The sequence below is a fragment of the Microtus pennsylvanicus genome, chromosome 2 (genome assembly GCF_037038515.1).
Source record: "Microtus pennsylvanicus isolate mMicPen1 chromosome 2, mMicPen1.hap1, whole genome shotgun sequence".
NCBI lineage: Eukaryota > Metazoa > Chordata > Mammalia > Rodentia > Cricetidae > Microtus > Microtus pennsylvanicus.
The window spans coordinates 6,483,142-6,500,611 of NC_134580.1; the positions used below are offsets into that span (position 1 = coordinate 6,483,142).

A 17,470-nucleotide genomic window follows, 5' to 3' on the forward strand; every position below is an offset into this window, starting at 1 on the left:
ATTGAAATGGTTACAGAGCTACTGCGCTCATGAGAAACAGTGCAGTACTGAGTGCTCTTAGCACACCGGCATCACCTTAAAGTTGTTTTGTTTTTTTAAATAAGGAAGAGGTTGAGTTAGTTCATAGTTTTGGCAGCTGGAAGTCCAGGATCAGGAGGTTGATCAGTTTGGCCTTTGGTAAGGGCCCCTTTGGCTATATGACATCATGGTGGCATGTGGGAGCATATGCAGACTGTAGAGATGGTGAAACAGGAAGCCACGGGGTAATTACCTCTTAAGTGCTAAGCTTGTGAAAGTCGATTCAAAGGTCACAAGATACATAAAATGCTTTTTGAAAATATGCAGGAAAAAGACACATTATTTTAAACAAATCATATATAATAAATATGAAGGTTAAGATATGGTATATGTGCAAGGTTCTTAAGGACATGATGTTGCTTTTGGAAGGGATCTTCACTGTTCTTCGTGGTGTTGGTGCCTTGTGAAATTAGCCACTGCAGCCCTGGCAGACCAGGACTCATGTCAAGTACGAGGGGAACAGTGGGCACCAGACTGATGTTGTACATGTTTGTACACAACTGAAGTTATTAGTTATTAGTGAAGGCAGATTAGTAAATATTGCAGAAAAGCGGGCTGTGGTGGACTATTCAGACTACTGTGGAAAAACAAGTTAGGAAACATTCCGAGAAGGCTTCACAGGAGATAAAAAAAAGAGATCTTTAACCTGTGACCCGAGGGATTTCTACCAGGGAGATATGAATAGTGATGATTTGGAGAAAAGTAAGTTTATTTGAGGAACTGATGGACTTTTGTAGTAATAGAACAACACAATATAACAGACATAAGTATAGGTATACACTTTGTCCTCATCACTTACTGTTTGCCCCAGACACTTCTCTCTGCTCCATTTTCCCCGTATGAAAACAGACAAGACAGTAACTTGAAGATTGGGTCTAAGTAACTGAGGATGTACAGTGCCCCAAGACTAGTGTTTGGCAAACAAGTGCTCAGTACACTTGAGCTTTTACCACTAGGGATGCTGCTGTAAGCATAAAGTGTGAGAAGAGAACCCGAGACTATAGCTTAGTGGTACAAGAGACGTTTAAGAACATTGAGAAGTCACTGCGGGGGATTTTCATTTTAGAGTGTTCTGGTTTCAGGGTGAGGCCAGATTGAGAGGGCTAAAAAAGACAGCAGGGAGAGCAGAGAGATGAATGCAGTCCACTGAGATGTGGTCACTCGGAAGTGCTTACTGTGCGCCAGGAAGTGCTTACTGTGCGCCAGGTGTGCTTTTTAATACTGTGTGTGTCTGTCTGCTTGTGTGGTGTGGGGATGAGCACGTCAGCGCAGATGCCACTGGAGCCCCAAGTGCTGCATCTCCATGGAGCTGCCTGAAGTGGGAACCTAACGTAAGCCCTTTGCATTCTTCACTGCTGGGCCACCTCTCCAGCCCTGTGGTGCTTATGTTCTGTTGATGGTGAGAGTGTCAGTGACAGTGATCAAAGACATAACATTAGTAGTAAGTGCTGGTAAGAAAAATAAAGCAGGGGTATGGAATGGTGGTAACGTAGGAGGATGGTCAGGAAACCAGTTGAGAAGAGACTAACCGAAATGAAGGAGGGAATCATCTGTGCCATGTGCATGCTTAGCGTGTCCAAGGACTCGAAAAGATTGTGTGTGTGAGTGAAAAACATATGTACTACAGGGACTGAGATCTCCCATCCTCTTCACTTGGAGTGTGTGAGCAGTTGCTGGCACATAGTGGATGTTCTGTGAATGCCTGTTGAATAGACAAAGTAGTAAATGAATAAACAAATGAGTCATGCTCTCTAACAAGTCTGGAATCTGGGAAGGGGAGAGAAACTAGGGAAGTTGGTAGATGTTGTGGGTCAGTTTTCTCACTTGTGAGAGCTCAAGGGGGTTGGACAGTGGAGCTCAACTAGTGGGTCCACGTCCCAGCTGTGCATTCCCTGAATGTGTGACCTTGGCAGGTTATCTTTGTGTGTTTCAGTTTCTTTTTCTTCCTTTCTTTCTGTTTTGTCGTTGTTGGTTTCTCTGTGTAACAGTCCTGGCTATCGTGGTGGAACTCACTGGACCAGGCTGGCCCTGAACTCACAAAGATCCACCTGCCTCTGTCTCCCAAGTGCTGGGGTTAAAAGCATGTGCCACTACCACCCAGCTTCAGTTTCTTTTTGAAGAATAAATGAGAACTTTCCATAGGATCCCAGCAATGCTTTTCAACCTTGGCACTGTTGAAATTTGGAGTGTGTGTGTTTGTGTGTTTGTTCATTCTACCTCCTACATGTCAGTAGCAGCCCTCTAGCTGTAACAAACTAAACTGCTTCCAGATATCCCTCAGGGAAAAACTGTCCAGGATTGAGAACCAGTGTGAAGAGTAAAGGTGCTGATGGTCTCTTACATGGAGGCCATGTATGTATGTACACATGTGTGTGTGGATAGAAAGATGATAAAAGATAGATAGATAGATAGATAGATAGATAGATAGATAGATAGATAGATAGATAGATAGATAGATCCTAGCATGCCTGGAGTCCTAGGTTCTGTTGTCAGCACAGCCACAGTCAAATAGGGAGAGATGGAGAGAGGAAAGCTCTTGGTGGTATGAACAAATGTGCTGGTCTGAGATTTATTTACACTCCTCACTGATACTCTCAGTTGGAAGTGTGTTGTGTTTTTTGTTTTTAACTTACATCTGTTTCTTAGTTTGGAAGCTAGGGTTTTGTTTGTTTTCGAGACAGGGTTTCTCTGTGTAACAGCCCTAGCTGTCTTAGAACTTGCTAGGTATACCAGGTTGGCCTCGAACTCACAGAGATCCGCCTGCCTCTGCCTCCCAAGTGCTGGGATTAAAGGTGTGTACCACTGCTACCTGCAGAAGATAGAGTCTTATGGGCTTGTTTCACCTCACTCAGGCTAGTCATAAACTCCTGAGCTCAACAAGTCCTTCAGCCTTAGCCTCTCTCACATAGTTTAGGACTATATGTATAGGTGCCACTGAAGATTTCTTTAAGGCAGGAAAATATTAGTAGAATATTAGTAATAAGTTCTTTCCATAGTAACTGGGGTTTGGGGACACTTCTTGTAAAATAAGAATTTGATTTCTACAATCATCAAAAGTCTCCCAACCAAAAAAAAAAAAAAAAAGCCCAGGACCAGATGGTTTCAGCTCAGAATTCTACAAGACTTTCAAAGAAGAACTAATACCAATACTCATCAAATTATTCCACACAATAGAAACAGAGGGAATATTGCCAAACTCTTTTTATGAGGCTACAAAATTACCCTGATACCCAAACCACAGAAAGACATTACTAAGAAAGAGAATTACAGACCAATCTCACTCATGAACATTGATGCAAAAATACTAAATAAAATACTAGGAAATCGAATCCAAGAACACATCATCTACCATGACCAAGTCGGCTTCATTCCACAAATTCAGGGATGGTTCAACATACGAAAATCTGTCAACGTAATCCACCATATAAACAAGCTAAAAAATAAAAACCACATGATCATCTCATTAGATGCCGAAAAAACATTTGACAAAATGCAACATCCCTTTGTGATAAAGGTCTTCTTGGAGAGAGCAGGGATACAAGGAACATACCTAAACATAATAAAGGCAGTATACAGCAAGCCAACAGCCAACACCAAACTAAATGGAGAGAAACTCCCTGCAATCCCACTGAAATCAGGAACAAGACAAGGTTGTCCACTCTCTCCATATTTATTCAATATAGTTCTTGAGATCCTAACTAGGGCAATAGACACCTAAGGGAGATCAAGGGGATACAAATTGGAAAAGAAGTCAAACTCTCACTGTTTGCTGATGATATGATAGTTTACATAAGTGATCCCAAAAATTCTACCAAGGAACTTCTACAACTTATAAACACTTTCAGCAGCATAGCAGGATACAGAATTAACTCAAAAAAAATCAGTAGCCCTCCTGTACACAGATGATAAAAGGGCTGGGGAAGAAATCAGAGAATCAACACCCTCCACAATAGCCACAAATAGCATAAAATATCTCAGAGTAACTCTAACCAAACAAGTGGAAGACTTGTATGACAAGAACTTTAAATCTTTGAAGAAAGAAATTGAAGAAGACACCAGAAAGTGGAAAGATCTCCCATGTTCTTGGGTGGGCAGAATTAACATAATAAAAATGGCAATCTTACCAAAAGCAATTTACAGATTCAACGCAATGCCCATTAAAATCCCAGCAAAATTCTTCAAAGACCTCGAAAGAATGGAACTCAACTTCATATGGAAAAGCAAAATTCCAGGATAGCCAAAACAATCCTGTACAATAAAAGAACTTTTGGTGGTATCACAATCCCCGACTTCAAACTCTACTACAGAGCTAGAGTACTGAAAACAGCCTGGTATTGCCACAAAAACAGACAGGAGGAACAATGGAACTGAATAGAAGACCTGGATATCAATCCACACATCTTAGAACACCTGATCTTTGATAAAGAAGCAAAAAATATCAAATGGGCCGGGCGGTGGTGGCGCACGCCTTTAATCCCAGCACTCAGGAGGCAGAGGCAGGCGGATCTCTGTGAGTTCGAGGCCAGCCTGGTCTACAAGAGCTAGTTCCAGGACAGGCTCCAAAGCTATAGAGAAACCCTGTCTCGAAAAACCAAAAAAAAAATATATCAAATGGAAAAAAGAAAGTATATTTAACAAGCGGTGCTGGCATAACTGGATATCAACATGTAGAAAAATGAAAATAGACCCATATCTATCACCATGTACAAAACTCAAGTCCAAATGGATCAAAGACCTCAACATAAAGCCAGCCACACTGAACCTAGAAGAGAAAGTGGGAAGTGTACTTGAACGCATTGGCACAGGGAGCCACTTCCTAAATATAACCCCAGCAGCACAGACACTGAGAGAAACAATTAATAAATGGGACCACTTGAAACTGGAAAGCTTCAAGTGTAAAGCAAAGGACACGGTCAACAAGATAAAATGACAGCCTACAGAATGGGAAAAGATCTTCACCAACCCCACTTCAGACAGAGGTTTGATCTCCAAAATATACAAAGAACCCAACAAATTGGACACCAAAAGATCACATAATCCAATAAAAAATGGAGTACAGACCTAAACAGAGAACTCTTAACAGAGGAATCTAAAATGGCTGAAAGATACTTAAGGAAATGTTCAACATCCTTAGTCATCAGAGAAATGGAAATCAAAACAACTCTGAGATTCCATCTTACAACTATAAGAATGCCCCAAATCAAAAACACTGATAACTACTTATGCTTGAGAGATTGTGGGGAAAAGGGGACACTTCTGCATTACTGGTGGGAATGCAAGCTGGTACAACACCTTTGGATGTCAGTGTGGAGATTTCTCAGAAAACTAGGAAACAACCTTCCTCAAGACCCAGTAATACCACTTTTGGGTATATATCCGAAGGATGCTCAATTGTGTCACAAGGACATGTGTCCAACTATATTCATAGCAGCTTTGTTTGTCATAGCCAGAACCTGGAAACATCCTAAATGCCCCTCGACTGAAGAATGGATAAGAAAAATGTACATTTACACAATGGAGTACTACACAGCAGAAAAAAATGACAGCTTGAATTTTGCAGGAAAATGGATGGAGCTAGAAAACATTATTTTGAGTGAGGTAACCCAGACACAGAAAGACAATTATCACATGTACTCACTCATAGGTGGTTTTTAAACATAAAGCAAAGAAAGCCAGCCTATAAATCACAATCCCGGAGAACCTAGACAACAATGAGGACACTAAAGAGAGACAAATATAGATCTAATCTACATGGGAAGTAGAAAAAGACAAGATCTCCTGATTAAATTGGGAGCATGGGGACCTTGTGGGAGCATTGAAGTGGGTAGGGGAGAGGCAGGGAGGGGAGCAGAGAAAAATGTAGAGCTCAATAAATATCAATAAAAAATGTAAAAAAAAAAAGAATTTGGTTTCTAAGATTGCAGTATGCTTCTTGGTTTTTTTTTTTTTTTTGGTTTTTCGAGACAGGGTTTCTCTGTGGTTTTGGAGCCTGTCCTGGTACTAGCTCTTGTAGACCAGGCTGGTCTCGAACTCACAGAGATCCGCCTGCCTCTGCCTCCCGAGTGCTGGGATTAAAGGCGTGCGCCACCACCGCCCGGCTGCAGTATGCTTCTTGGGTGAACCTTGATATATCCTAGTCAGAAGTCCCAATTTTAATAAGCACTGAGTTCATTCTATTTGGCCATTAGAGACTATTATAATAGTCTATTCAACAACATTTAGTGCTCAATTTGTAGAACAGATGTTTACTGTGTGTCACTGTGTTTGCTGACACCTAGAGCGCATTGGACTGCTGTTGGTTTTTGTTCTGCCTAAGCTGTGAAGATGGGGACTGAGGTTTCTGGGTTTAGAGAAATTATAAAACAAACTAACAACTGACAAATGCAACAATCAAATAGGGTACTTGAATAAACAGTTTAAAGTCATCCTTTGTGTTCTAATTAGTTAGGAGATTGTTACTGTGTAAAAATTTTGCTTAAAACATTTTAATTTTATAATTTTTTTTTGAGACAGTGTGTAGTAGGAGCTGCTGGATGCGTTCCTGCCACCCCAGCTCCTGGCCGCCTGGCTAGCTTATGCCCCGAAATAACAACACACAAATTGTATTCATTTAAACACTGCCTGGCTCATTAGCTCTAGCTTCTTACTGGCTAATTCTTACATCTTGATTACCCATTTCTATTAATGTGTGTAGCACCCCAAGGTGTGCTTACTGGGAAGATTCTAGCCTACGTCCATCCTGGGTCAGAGCTTCATCGAGTCTGCTCAGAGAGGAGAGGAAATGGCGTCTGTCTGAGGTGTCTTACCTCACTTCCTCTTCCTCCCAGCATTCTGTTCTGTTTACTCCACCCACCTATGTTCTAACCTATCAGGGCCAAGCAGTTTCTTTAATTAACCAATGACCTTCCTCCACCAACACTGTTACACTATATATATAGCCTTGACTGGCTTGGAGCGCACTGTAAAGACCAGACTTGCCAGGGATTGAAGGCATGTTCCCAAATCCTGGCCCAGGAAATCTTTAATAGGTGCTATAAAAAGTAGGTTGTGGTGATGCACGTCTTTAATTTTAACTCTCTGGAGGCAGAGTCAGGCAAATCTCTGTGAGTTCAAGACCAGCCAAGGATGCATAGTGAGAGCCTGGAGAAAAAGCCCAAAATAAAACAAACAAAAAAACCCAAAAATCTCACCACAGGGACTGGAGAGGTGGCTCTGCAGATAAGAGTGCTTACAGCTACTGTTCTTGCAAAGGACACATGCTTAGTTCCCAGCACTACACGGGGGGGGGGGGTAGTTTACAACCCATAACTCCAGTTTTGGCCTCTTTGGGCACCTGCACACATATGCAAATGCCCATGTACAGATGCATATATATATGTATATATATACATAATTTTAGGATATATTTGCTTATTTTACATAGACACTTAAGTCTGAAATTTATTCTTTAAAAACTGCTTGGTGGTTTATTAAAATAGACTTAGGTATCTGCAGTGGTGACTTAACTCCAATCTATGGCCCATTCTCCTGGAAATAAACTGTTGGGCAGTCTCAAGACTGTGGAGATCAGTGAGTGCCTGGTAAGGTCCCCTGGACAAGGTCCCTTACCAGCATCAGATCCCTTACCAGCACCACTGACTCTAGGCTCTGGACCTTCCACTTTCAAAGTTGCAGAAAAATGATTATCCCAGTGCCCTTACAGAGGTAAAGGGAGAGGAGTGTGGTGGAGGAAAGAGTGAAGAACCACGGAATGTGGGAAAGAGCTGGGGAGTGTCGTCTAACATCCCCTGGCAGTTTTCCTTCAGAGTCTGTGTTTTTTTTTATTTTGTTGGCAGCTTGTAATGTGGATAATTGACTGTTGACATTTGGTCCACTGACTGACGGAGTAGTAGTAGGTTTGGAAGCAACACAGATGTTAACAGTGAGGCACAAATGATCAAGGTGCATCCTTGTTAGCTGGACTCTCTTGAACGATAGAACCTGTTCTTAACTCACAGCCCAGCCAGCAGTCTTCAGAATGGGATGGGCACTTATTCCGAATCTTTTTAGCTATTGTCTTCTCTGATAGGTAGGCAGTGGGGGCAGTAGAAGAAGGTGGCAAACAGGCATCCTTTGTGGTGCTAGGTGAGGAAAAATCATGCCAGGGACTAGAAACATAATTATCCACAGAAGAATGTCCCCACAAAGGAGATTATAAACTCCCAGTAAGAGAGATGTGAAAATGTGATATTCTCTTTTTGTGGGTGTAGACTTTGACTCTATTAGAGCGTAAAAAGATTAGATGCTGAGGTGGTTGGAGAGCTCACCATTTAATAGCGCCTGCTGTTCTTGCAGAAGGTGTGGTTTCCCAGCTGCCATGGCAGCTTACCATCCATAACTCCACATTCAGAAGACCAGACACTCTCTTCTGGCCTCCATGGGTACCAGGCATACATGTAGTTCACACACTTATGTGCAGGCAAAACATTCATGTGCACAAAATTAAAATGAATAAGTTTTTAAAAAATTGAATGTTGAAAACTTGTGCAGATTTCCTCTGCTTCTTAAATTTCTGTGTTGGAGTGGAAGTGTCACATGGTTGATTTCAACTCAAACAGGAAAACTTTAAGTGGAGTCAGTTTGACCCTTAGTCCATTTTCTATTGCTATAGCAAAACACCTGAGGGGTTAATTTTGCAAAGAACAGAGGTTCTGATAGCTCATAATCTAGATCCAAGAGTGTGGTGCTGACTTCCATTTGCCTCTGTAAGGACTTTGCACTACATCACAACATGGATGGCATTGTAGGAGCATGTATGAGAGAGAGATACCATAGCAACACAGGACAGGAAAGCAGAAGAATTTAGATACCAGGTTCTCTTTTTACTGCATTTTATTCTTGCAGAAACTAACCAGAGTCCCATGAGAGCTACATTAATTCCCTGTGAAGGCAGCACCTCCAATTTCCTAACCACCTTCTACCAGACCCTACTTCTCAGAGCAGTGGTTCTTAACCTTCCTAATGCTGCAACCCTTTAATACAGTTTCTTATGTTATGCTGACCCACAACCATAAGATTATTTCTTTGCTACTTCATAACTAATTTTTCTACTATTATGAGTTGTAATGTAAGTATCTGTGTTTCCCAATGGGCTTAGGCAACTGTAGTAGTATGGGCGGCGGGGCTGCGTCCCCAACACCCCAGCCGCCTGCTCGGCTAGCTTATGCCCCGAAATAATTACACACAAACTGTATTAATTTAAACACTGCTTTGGCCCATTTCTATCTAGCCTAATTCTCACATATTAATTTAGCCCATTTCTAATCATCTGTGTAGCGCCCCTAGGTGCACTTACCAGGAAGATTCCAGCCTCTGTCCATCCTGGGTCGGAGCTTCATAGTGTGCGTCTGCCTGGGAGCTGGGAGCATAGCGTCTCTCTCTGAGGTGTCTGCTCCTGAGAGGAGAGCTGTCGAGTCTGACCTCACTTCCTCTTCCTCCCGGCATTCTGTTCTGTTTACTCCACCTACCTACGTCCTAACCAATAAAATGGGCTGAGGCAGTTCCTTTATTAGCCAGTGACCTTCCTCCATCAGGCAACCCCCTGTGAAAGGGTCGTTTGACCCCCCAGGTTGAAAAACAATGTCTTAGGGAGTCCCCTGGCTCACAGAACCCTTGGAGCCATAAATCCATACTGCATAGAAACAGCAGCCCTTAACATCTTGCAGAAAATACACAGCAGTATATACTGTCCAAGTCTGCTTAAATTAATATTCTTGATTTCAGAATCAGTTGTAAGAAAGAATAAATTATTTGAAAAAGATAGAGGTATTTTCAAAACCATGCTTTGTGGTATGTGCCTGAATCCTAACACTTGGGAGACTGAGGCAGAAGATAGCAATTTTTTGTTTTGTTTTGTTTGAGGCAAGATCTCTCCATGAAGCCCTGGCTGGCCTGGAACTCTCTATGTGATCAGGCTGGCCTCAAACTCCTAGTGATCTGCCTGCCACTGCCTCTGCTCCCCAAGTGCTGGGATTATTGTGTGCAATTCTACACAGCTAGAAGATTGCAGTTTTTGAAGCTAGCCTGGGCTGCACAGTCCCAGTCTCACAAAAGCATTCTTGAGTATGTGATCATCGAGGAGCGGAAGTCTAATAGTCTTTCTAATGGCATTTGCTTAAGACATATTAGATGTGGCCAGGCAATTGGGATACACGCCTTTAATCCCAGCACTTAGGAGGCAGAGGCAGGGGGATCTCAGTGAATTTGAGGCCAGCCTAGTCTACAAAGTGAGTTCCAGGACAGCCAGAACTGTTAAACAGAGAACACTGTCTCGAAAACTGAAAAAGGAGAAACAAACAAAAAAGAGAAACAAATGTTGCACCATTTTTCTTTCTGAAGACATGCTTATTCAATGGCAATTATACACATTCCTTTCATCTTGAGTTTTCTATCTCAGAAATCTCCATATGCAGGAAGTGGTTAGTCCACAGTGTGCTCTGGCAAAGCTTCTTCACAGGCCTGTGCTCCGACGGCTTGCCCGAACCCTGTACTGTCTCTAATGTGACTCAGCATTAGTCAGAGAAGCAGAACGAGAAATCCCAGGAGAGACTGTGGCCAGCTCCCTACTTTGGGTGATGTTTTTTCTTTAATTTATTAGGTCATCTGGTGTAGGAAGATGTTAACAGAAAACTCTAAAGGAATGTTACGTTCCAGGCATGATGTCTTTATGAGCACTATCCTGAATTCACTAAAATTGAATTTAGTGATGTTAATTCCTTTTTATGCCTTGTTCTTTCCCTGTTTTTCCACCCCATAAAATCTGTTGTCTGTATTCTGAGAGACCATGGACTGTCCTAAAGGTACAATGTCAAAAAATAAAGGGGATGATTAGTTGAATATTTTCAGTGCTGTTAATACAGATTATTGGCCAATTATTTCCTTGGGAGCTGGAGAGATGGCTTAGCGGTTAAGAGCATTGCCTGCTCTTCCAGAGGTTCTGAGTTCAATTCCCAGCAACCACATGGTGGCTCACAACCATCTGTAATGAGGTCTGGTGCCCTCTTCAGGCACGCATGCAGACAGAACATTGTATACATAATAAATAAATTTAAAAAATAAAATAAAATTAACCCTAAAACTTTGAGTGTGGTGGTAATGTCCCAGTTTCCAGGTGCTAGAGTCTGATTCCAGGTGAAATTCTCAGCCATGTGATCACATAGTCTTTGTCCAGCTTCTAAGCAAGATATGATCTGAACAGGTCTCAGGCAGCTGAGGGCCGTGTGCTTGTCTCTGTTGCTCTGTGGTTTATTTGTTCACTGCCTTCTCCCTCTACCACGTAACACATGGTGTTTATTGAATAAACAAGTGTGAGCAGTTAGCTGTGGAGAATTAAGTTTCTGACATTCTTGTTTGTGAAGTTTTGTACCTAGGGACTAGAGAGGGCTCAGTGGTTAAGAGGCCTGGCTGCTGTTGCAGACGACTCAGGTTCAGTGCCCACATGGCAGCTACAAGAGTTTCTAACTCCAGTTCTAGGGGATCTCATGCCCTCTTGTGGCTTCTGCCAGCACTGCACACATGGTACACATACATACGTGCAGACAAAACATTAATACACATAAAATATAAATCTTGAAATTTGCAACTAAATGGCTATGTGTGTATAAGGTAGTAATGTGCATCTTAGTGGTCATTGTCAGGATTATTGTATTATATAATAATACAATTATAATTATATTATATTATATTATATTATATTATATTATATTATATTATAGACCTTTATTTGAGTCAGGTTCTCACATAGCCCCACCTGCCTTGAACTGATCTTTCCTTGGCCTACCAGGTGCCTACATCCTAGGTATATGCCACCATGCCCGGTGTTTGCAGTGCTGGGGAGGAACCCAGGACTCCATGCATGTAGACAGGCCAGCTGAGCCACATCCCCGGCTATGTCCTTATAGTCCTTTAGGTAAGACTAAAGCACACCTTGTCTCCTTTTTTCTCAAGATTATCAGTGGTCTTGAATGCACACTTCTCACTTCCTGACTAGCTTCTTTGCTGCCTCTCATCCCTGTTCATGCCTCTGCTGCTAAAAATGATATTTTTCTTTTTCTCTTTCTTTATTCTCCATCTCTCAAGCAGTTGTTGTTATTCCCTTAACTTTTGTACACTTTTTCCCCCCTTTGGTTAGAACGCTCATCTAACCTTGAGAGCAGACTTCCCCACAAATATCATTCTCACTGTGTAGACCAAACTGACCTCTGACTCAGAGATCCCCCTGCTTCTCCCTCCAAAATACTGGGACTAAAGGTATGTGCCACCACGCCAGGCCTCCAACCATTCTGGGTTCAGTTCAGATGTGTTCTCTTGCTAGAGGCCTGCTCTAACTCCTCCCAGGCACACAGGCACCTGTTACTCAGTTCCTAGTGGAGTGCTGTCAGGTTGAGGGATGGTATTAGTGGGTACACGTTTACTGCTGTGCCTGTAAACAGCCCAAACTGTCAGATGCCACGAGAGCAGGGACTGAGGTGTCTTTTTCTGTCTGTGTCCACAGTGCTTGATACTTGATAGGTAGACGGCAAATATCAAAAGGAAAGAGAGGGACAGCAAGATGACTTAGTGGGTAAGAACACTTGCCCTGCAAGCCTGAGGACCTGAATTTAAGCCCCAGAGGCCATTTAAAGGTGGAAGGAGAAAACAGACTTCACAAAGTTGTCCTCTGACGACCACACATGCACCTTGGTGTGTGCATACTGTCCACCCCATGGCATATACACAATAATACAATTTTAAGGGAAAAAACCAAAATAAAATAGATGGTATAGTTTGTCAAATGCTATCATAAATCTTTTGGTACATTCCATTTTAGCGGTGGGACACCCTGCTTGTTCTAAGCACTGCTTTGGAGGTGAAAGTATTGCTTTGAGACACTCAGTTGAGCAATAAGCAGTGCAGTTAAAACCCAAAACAAGACCCTGATTCCTAGCCCAGCATCCTTGCTTTCACTGTTTGTTTGAAGCGGAAAAAGCAGGTTTTTAAAAATCAGTACTTGTTCCATAGAAATCTGGAGATACACACCATGTCACATATGGTGACCACACTAGCTCACATGTACTGAATGAACATAGAATGAGTACTGTTCTCAGTGCTCCACATGAGCTAATTTGTTGATTTCAGCGACCCTAGAAACGGATTCTCTCATCCCTACTTTATAAATGAGGAAATGCTGACATTGAAATAGAAACATCTCAAGGTCTTATAGTTAGCAAGTGTAGGCACCACACTTAAACCCAGGCATCCTAGCTCTAGAGCCTGTATCTTTTTTTTCATACTCTAGAAATTTTTTTTTTAGATTTATTTATTTATTACATATACAGTGTTCTGCTTGCATGTGTACCTGCAGGCCAGAAGAGGGCACCAGATCTCATTACAGATGGTTGTGAGCCACCATGTGGTTGCTGGGAATTGAACTCAGAACCTCTGGAAGAGCAGCCAGTGCTCTTAACCTCTGAGCCATCTCTCCAGCCCCTCTAGAAATTTTGTGTAAGCAAATTAATGGGCATATGCTTGTCTAAGGTTTCCATTTTTTTTTTCTCTTTCTTTTCAAGACAGGGTTTCTCTGTAGCTTTGGAGTCTTTTTGGAACTTGCTTTGTAGACTAGGCTGGCCTCAAACTCACCGAGATCCATCTGCCTCTGCCTCCCGAGTGCTGGGATTAAAGGCATGCACCACCACCAAACAAACTTTAAAAGAAAAGAGAAGAAGCCAGGCCATGGTGGCACATACCTTTAATCTTCCCAGCACTTGGGAGGCAGAGGCAGGTGGATCTCTGAGTTTGAGGCCAGCCTAGTCGACAGAGTGAGTTCCAGAACAGTTAGGGCTGTTACAAAAAGAAACCCTGTCTCAAAAAAATGAGAGAGAGAGACAGAGAGAGACAGAGAGACAGAGAGAGAGAGAGACAGAGAGACAGAGAGAGACAGACAGAGAGACAGACTTATACAGAGCCTGCATTCCTCACTTGTCCATTCTGATGGGTAACACTTTGTGTCCACTTTTTGAGAAAACAAAAGAAAAAAAAGAAGTCAATTTCTATGTGTTAGTGATCTCCCCTTTTAGGAATGTAGTTCATTGGGTTTTGAGAAAGAACACAGCACCAGAGTGTGCTTGCTATGACAACAGTTTGAGGTTTGTTTGTTTGTCTTAGTTGCTAAATCTTTATTATTTCCGTGAATTGGTACACCACATTTTTTTTTTACACAATTCACAAGTCAAAGAACTTTTAAGATGTTTCTGGTTTGAGAAAATTATTGGCCTGTATGTTCATATATGGCCCTTAGGGGAACACATGTTTTTATCTTTCCTGAGTAGGTGCTCAGTTTCTTGGCTCATTTTATGTCAGCTTGACACAAGCTAGTATCATCAGGGAGGAGGGAGCCTTGGTTAAGAAAATCCCTCCATAAGATCTGACTATAGGTAAGCCTGAACAGCATTTTCTTACGTTGATTGATGGGAGACAACCCAGCCCATTGTGGATGGTACCATCTCTAGGTTGGTGATTCTGGGTTCAATAAGAAAGCAGACTGAGCAAGCCATGAGGAGCAAGCCAGTAAACAGTACTCCTCCATGGCCTCTGTATCAGCTTCTGCCTCCAGGTCCTGCCCTATGTGAATTCCTGTCCTTCAGTGATGGATTACAGTGTGTAAGTGTAAGCCAAATAAACCCTTTCCTCCCCAACTTGTTTTTTGGTCATGGTTTTTATTGAAGTGGTATAAGCCCTAACTAAGTCACTTAGGAATGGGATTCCTCGCTAATGTAGTAAGTTTAAGTTTATAAGAAACTTGTAAACTTTTTCCAGAGGAGCATTTGTGTCCATCCTCAGTGCCAGATTCTTCTGGCATTTCTGTCCTGATGGCTGAGTAATCATCCACAGGCGCTCTTGTTGGAAAAGGGGTTTCTGGTGAGAGGATGGTCCATGTTCGTTCTTTTCTGTTTCACTAATACTTAGCAGTTTTCACTGTGTGGAGGTGGATGAAGGAGACTTTGAAAGCCCACCTCCCAGGTAGCTCCGTGAGTAGGAGCTGGGGCAAATAAAATGATGCATTAGAGCCCTGAACTTCACCTATTTTCTCTTGGAACAAATTACTCAGCCTAACAGTTTGTGCTTCTATTTCTTCTGCATACCAGGAAACCGTATGGGGGAAGAATACAGTGCTATGTCTCCGCATTGCCAACCTAATATCTGACCTCCCTATATGTTGAAATGCCAGTGGATGTCATGATGGCTGCTGTTTCTATAGTCAGCTGGGTAAATATTTCAATTCAACATGTTAGTATAACTCTCTTGATCACCTTCCCGAAGGTTGAATAATGAAACTACACCATCTAATCGAGTAAAATCAAATGGTAGTGTAAGTTGAGGGTGACAAGACAAGATTATAAATCTCAGGTGTCTCATATCTGCCACTGTTGTCTCAATCTATGGTCTCTGACTTAGCCAGCTCTTTATTTTATTATTATTATTATATTTTATTATTAAATAAGTCCTTTATTTAGTCATTGGATTGCTACTCTTAGTTGTCAATTTGACTACATCTGAAATTAGTTGAAATTCAAATGGCTGGGCACACCTGGGAGGGATTTTTTCTTAATTAAATCATTGGAAGTGAGAAGACATTTTTTTTTTAATCTGGATCTTTGAGGTGGGAAGATCCACCTTTAATCTGGCCCACACCTTCTGCTGACAGCCTATAGAGGGCATGGAAGAAGACTTGCTCTCTCTGCCCGCTTGCTCCTTTTCTTTACAGATCTTCCTAAGAGTGGTTACTAATAACCACACTGCACAGTCAGTACTAGGTTGGCTTGAGATTTCCTCCCCCAGCGCCATTAGTCCATAGCTCTTCAGTTTAGCCTCAGGCAGAGTTTTTGGAGAAAGGCGGAATGCAGGTACATTCTTTACCAAAATATCATCAGAACAGCCTTTAGGCCACTTATTAATATCCCTCCCCTCTGAAACTTCCTGAGCTGGGCTCCCACAGTTCAAATCACCCTCAGCCTGTCTTCCACGCTCCTCTAAGGATGGCTCATTAAGTCCCACTTTAACTGTCTTCCTTCAGCAAGCAGCATTGGCGAGGCCTGCCACAGCAATACCCTGTCCCCTGTAACAACTTAGTCACTGTTCTGTTGCTGTGAAGAGATACCATCAACACGACAACTCTTACCAAAGAAAGCATCTAATTGGGTGTTTGTTTATAGTTTCAAGGGTTTAGTCCATTATCATCTTTGCAGGGAATATAGCAGTAGGCAGGCATGGTGCTGGAAAAGCAGCTGAGAGCTACATCCTGATCCACAGGCAGAGAGAACCTTGTTGTAGCATTGGCTTTTGAAACCTCAAAGCCCACCCACAGTAACACACTTCTCCAACAAGGCCGCACTACTCTCTGATGCCTAAGCATTCAGATATATATGAGCTTATGGAGAACATTTTTAATCAAACCACCACAGTCATGATTGTGCACACCTGTGATCCCTACACTGGGGGTTAAGGATGGAGAATTTGAGGCTAGTCAGGGATTGCTCCCTGCCCCCCAAGATAGGGTTTCTCTGTGTAGCCCTGGCTGTACTGGAACTAGCTCTTTATATAACAGGCTTGCCTTGAACTCAGAGATCTGCCTGCCTCTATCTCCCAAGTGCTGGAATTAAAAGGGTGTACCACCACTGCCTGACCCTAGGGATTGTTTTTTTTTTAAAAAGCCTTTGTTTTCTTTTAAAATGAAAAGGTAAAATATGTAATAAGCCATATTTTCTTTTGAAGTTTATCAACACAGTGTTCATAAGTTTGCTAAGAAATGTCCCTTATTGAGCTTGTTTGCCATTTTAGCTGTTGTGTTTATGGTTCTCAATTTATCGAGGGCCTGGGATATAGCTTTTTTCAGTCAGTTTTTCCTGAATTTCTATCCCCAAATTTGGTTTTCTTTCATCTATAAACATTTTAAACACAATTGTCAAGTAAAATAAAATAGCGCTGTGTTTTAGCTCCTTGTTCTACTTCAGTATAGGCCTTATACAAGAAGGAAGGGAGGCAGAGGCAAGAAGAGGGAACCTGATCATGTGATATTACTGTCTGGCAGGAGCCTTTTGGTTCTGAGCAGAGAAACCAACTTTTTACTATTTTGGGTGAATGAGGTTGGGTGGTTGCTACGAGCGTTTTCTCTGAGGGAGCCCTTGCATCTTCCAGCTCTACACATTGAAATCATCCCAGCCCAACTTTTTGGCATTTGGGTAGTGGAGGGAGGTATCGGTGTCGAATCCCAGTGCTGACAGGAAGAAATGTTTTGCCAGGAGACTTACTGATTCTGCCCTTCTGCCGTCAGTGCTTTTAATGCCCCACTCCCTAAGTAAACCTGGGATCTCGCTGT

General features: G+C 42.2%; 1 protein-coding gene across 5 annotated transcripts in view; it reads left to right on the forward strand.

The window, feature by feature from the left end:
* Mrtfa (myocardin related transcription factor A) overlaps nt 1-17,470 on the forward strand; it is a 173,050-nt gene that overhangs the window by 104,717 nt on the left and 50,863 nt on the right. The gene's annotated exons all lie outside the window — the stretch shown is intronic.